Here is a 5,047-nt window from a genome sequence, read left to right as displayed (position 1 = left end):
TTGTTGCACAGCAAATATAAACTGAACAGTGAATTTCTCCCTGTTGCATTGATTGTTATTATAATGATCAACTAACTTCTTTGAGTCTCAGTTTCCCTTATCTGCAAAATGAAAGGCTTAACTAACATGATATATGTACAGTATTTATTTAGCACAAGGACTTAGAAAACACTTAAAAAAGGTTGCTTGAGAAAAGGTAGCTAGATGTATATATTTCTGCATATTTACTTGAGAATATGAGGCAGCTTTTCCCTGAACTTTAATTTCTTGCAGTAAGTGTTTTGGAGTGTTCTCTTCATCTGCTTTCTTGCTGGATTTTGATTTTGAATTTTTTTCATAGGTTAAGACGCTGGGTTTCTTCTGTTTTATCCATCTTCGAGAGACAGCAGTTTCCTCTGGGTTTTCCATTTGCCTCAAATCAGTGAGAACAAAAACCCCTGACTTGCATGCCAGGCCCGAGACTCCTGCCTTCAGCCTAGAGTCTTCTCTGCACATCTTCAGCCACCCCCCAGCCCCAGAGCACCCGTCAGTGGCCGCAGCTTTTCCTGATTTCAGAGTCCATGATCTTTCCTCCTCCTCCTCCTCCTCTTCCTCCTCCTCCTCTTCCTCCTCCTCCTCCTCCTCCTCCTCCTCCTCCTCCTCCTCCTCCTCCTCCTCCTCCTCCTCCTCCTCCTTCTCTCTGTGGTAGCAGATAAGAGAGAGGGTGTTTTGGGGTTTTGTTTATGTAAGAACATACGTTATTTTTATAAATGTATATTGTTACTGCATTTTTCTTTCGTTCACCAGTCAGGATGGCAGGACCTGCCTGAGCCCTGGAGTTTGTCGAAGCGAATCAGCAGTACTGCTCCTTGGTCCATGGGATGGCTGTTCTCTCACATCAAAGCGCTTGCTTCTCCAAAAGTCCATCCAGCTTTGGAGCCAGAGACTCATCCGAAAAGAATTCCCGCCTTGTTGGAGGTTCTGGAAGGACTGATGGGAACCAGCAGACCGTTTCCTCAGAGTCCTGCAGGGTTTCAATAGTTTTCATGGCTTAAACACCCTTGCAGATTCGGGAGGGTTAAATGGGAAGATGTCGGTACTTGATGGGATAATGGTTAGCTCCTTCTAAAACCGACCTGGGTCCGATGGGTCCCCCAGTCCCCAGGAGGAGCAGCGGGAAGCCGCTCTAATTAGATGGGACTTTCCTCCGTACTCAGGCTGCGTCGGACTGTCACTCTGAGTGCCTCCGCCTCTGAGGCAAATGGAGGATCCAGTGCTTGACATTAAAGCACATTTCACACATGTGCCGATGCAGTTACTCATACTCATGCACGCGTGCACATGCACACCCACACAGAGTCCAGGCTGTGCATGGGAAGACTTCACTCCTCCCTTCTCTCCGAGGCACGAAGCCGAGCTGGGTCGTCTTGGTTTATTTTCACGAGGAGGGACTCATCAGGTAAATGTCCAGCTTTGAGATCAGGCCGATCTGGAGCTGCCCCTGCTACTCATCTCACTGCTTCAGGCTCCACTCCGGGCCCCTGTTAGGGATCCTTTGATCCCCAGCATTTTGACAAGAATCCTACAGTGTTTCTTACCCAGAGGGAGCAAAGGGACAGTCGGATGTTCTCAGTCCTGCAGGAATCCCTCTGGCTCTGGGGTTGTTTCTGCTCTCTTAGACCCCGCCCCACCCAGGGCAGCTGTACCAGCCCCAGTGGCCAGGGTGCTGGATTCTGAGGTTCCTGTCCCACCCTCAGGGCTGGGCCCCTTGGGGATCTGTAGAAGGTCACAGAGCCTCTTCCTGGAGGTGTGTGTGCACACCACACACACATGTGCACACACACACACACACACACACACACACACGTACACAAACACACGCATACAACTTCTGGTCTACAGGACAGTGCCTAGCCCAGCCTGATATTAAAGACCAGAGGTGGGCAAACAAGCCCTTGCTGATGAGTGATGATCTGATTGCGTGTGTGGGGAAACCAGCTTCCAGTCCATTTCCTCTCCCACCGCCCAGCCCAGGTTTTCATTTTTACCCTGAAGGGGTCATTCCAAGAGGCCTGGCCTGGCACAGAGTGGAGCCTGGTTGGACCTCTTAGGAAGCCTCACTTTGCTCACTCACCTGCGGCCCTGGTCTCAGGGGACCCAGCCACCGGCAACTGCTGTCCCCTGAGGTGATCCTGGCAGCAGGACTGTCCTCTCTACACCTCCTCCCCCCTTGTCTGAGCCTGTTTCCCCTCTGCAAACTCACAGGGAGAAGCCCACTTTTAAGGCCCATCTGGGGACAAAGATTCTAACCAAAGCTTCCTTTAGTTTTCATGGTAGCATTGGGAGAACTTGGGTGCAGAAAGGTTTGCCATTGAGCCCAGGTTGGTACAGATCTAGGTGATGAAGCTGGGCTGCGGCTCCTGACCCTCGCTTCCCTTTTCTTTCTCCTGTGCTGGGACACGTTGGAAAAGCCACCAAGCAGGGACTGTGCACGCACGCCCCCTACACCCACCCACCGAGGGAAAGGTGGGCGGGGGAGGGAGTGTGTGGTCGGGCAGCCCTGCCTTCTCCTTCCTCTCCTGCCTCGGCCTGGCTCTAGCGGAGAGGAGGAGGGCACAGGAGCCAGGTGACATAGCTCTCCAAACCGTGGGGCCATGCTGAGCCCGCTCCTCATCTTCCTGTGAGTACAGTAAGAGGAAAACCAGAATCAATAATCACTGCATTTGTCCGTGATTAATTAAGTGGTGGCCTTGGTCAGAGCTATTGGGGTGTGTGGAAGGGATGATGTGTGTAGTGATGGAGGGGAAGGGAGATGTTGAGTACCACAGCCTTCGGGGCTTGCTGTAAAGAGGAGCTTAGAAATGGGGTGGGTCTGGAGGAGGAAGGGAGTGAGAGAGGGGAAATCACAGGATATTCATGAGGCTGAGAAAACCATCCTGGGAGCCTGAAGGCGCGGCAGTCAGAGGAGTAGTCCTGGGAGGGAGCTGAGGGCTCCTGAGCCCAGGAGGGCTGCCTTAGGGCAGAGCACAGGTAGGTGGGAAAGCCCAGGATGTGGACACCCTCCCCCCCCCCCCCAAACACACACACACATGAGGTGTGTGTGTGTGTGTGTGTGTGTGTGTGTGTGTGTGGTGGCAGTCACTGCCGCCCCCTGATCTCTGTCCCCTCCCTGCCTTCTGGCACCTGCCTTGGCTGGCCTGGCACCACCCCCTCACTGGCCACTCTTCCCCCCTTCTGACTGATCTTTCTACCATTTGGTCAATTTGCATATTAGGCTTTTATTATATAGGAAGTGTCAACCGAATTCATGATCGACAGTGACAGGTAGAAACATGCACGGGATAGGCGCCAGCGAGAACTTTATATGAGAAGCACCCAACTTCTCTTTCAGGTAATTGTCAGCAGCTCAGCAGTAAATATCAACACAAAGCAGATTATTACTGTTGATCATTCAGGGAGAACCAAGGGTAAAACATTTCACTGCAGCAGTGTTTGACTATATTCTGGGCAGTGAGAAAACCTGAAGTCATTTTCAATATCCACCGTTTTTACTTCTTTTCAGTTGGGTCAAATTTCTAAGCTTTCTAAATATACATTTTCCAGCTAATGAAAAGAAAATAGGATTCCACTGAGTCTCCTATCTGTGAGGATCAAATGAGATGAGGCACAGGAAACCGCTTCACAGACATTTGGTTCCAGTGTGAAATGTTTCCACCTGGCCATAAAGCAAGTTGTGCTCCTGGGCTGAAGAGACTCCATTGAGGGTAGTCGCTAGGGAGAGGAAATCGGGCATTGCTATGTGACATCATTAACAGCGCCCACAGATTCTCTTTCCGGGCTGGGCTGTGGGCTGCATTTTGTGCCATGGGGTCTCGGCAGCGTCAGCTGCGTTTTGGTGGGGTGTTGATCCAGGGTGGTGGCAGGGCCCGTGTCCCACTTGGGGAAGCCGAGTGTTGGTTTGTGGGCGCCAGGCCTGCAGTACTGTTTCTCTGTAAATGGACACTGGTTGTCACGGCAGCTCCTGCATTGAACGTCTTCCTCTAGTGGTCAGTGCACATCATAGCGACCAGTCAGACGGTTGGACACTTAGCATATTATGCTGATAATGCATAAAACATTTCTTTCACTCCAGGCTGAAACTTGCCTGACCCTCTGGGGAGGCACTCAGGTGTTAAACTTGACCCGGACCTTCCACTCTCAGGCCAGTGCTCTGCTCCCCTTTGATCCAAGAATGGTGGAATCTTGTGCAAACCTAAGGCCCCTGGAAGAGCATTTTCTGTGGACCCCACTGCACATGCCCACATTTCCACAGGCTCAGGGAACTGTGGTCACAGCCTAGGCCCCAGGACCAGGTGATGTGGAATGAGGAGCAGTCTGCAGGGACTGAGGAGGGAAGGTCCTGTCTGTGGAGGGACCAGTCTATGCTGGGGGTGGAGCATGAGCCCATATATATGGGACCTTTCACTCCCCAGCAGCAGAGGGCCTGGCAGGCGGCCATGTTTCCCTGGGGGGGGGGGTCAAGCCACCCCCTGGAATCCACCTGTCACCCCACCTACCTTTCCATGTCTTAGCCCGGCCCAGGATGTGAGTGCTCCTCTGTGTTCCCTTGGTGCCCAGCCTCTGCCTCCCCTTGTTCACGTGGCTTCAGGTCCCTCCCAGGCTCTAGCCCAGACCACCCTCCTGACCTCCCGACACCACCTGTTCCACCTGGCATCCTGCCACCGGTGTCATCACTTCATCCTGAACAGCCCCGAGCTGAGCCTCTCCCCCACGCTGCGCCCACCCCTGCTCCTGAGCCCTGTTCCAGAGGGAGCTGGGGCGTGGCTGTCCCTCCTGTCTAACCCCAGGTCCTGCTGTTTATTCTTCCCAGCAGACCTCAGCGCTGCCTCCTCCGCCAGCCACTGGAGGCCCTTGTCTTCTGCTCTGGGTGCGGCGACCTCTGCTCTGGCTGCCTGCCTGCAGTCTCTCATCAGGGCTGCGTCTCACTTTCTTTATTTTTTCTTTTAAAATATATTTTATTGATTTTTTACAGAGAGGAAGGGAGAGAGATAGAGAGTTAGAAACATCG

This window comes from Pipistrellus hanaki, assembly GCF_964339955.1.
Source record: "Pipistrellus hanaki genome assembly, chromosome: 8".
Classification (NCBI taxonomy): Eukaryota; Metazoa; Chordata; class Mammalia; order Chiroptera; family Vespertilionidae; genus Pipistrellus; species Pipistrellus hanaki.
The sequence above is the reverse complement of the archived record's forward strand: the minus strand, read 5'-3'. Positions refer to the sequence as shown.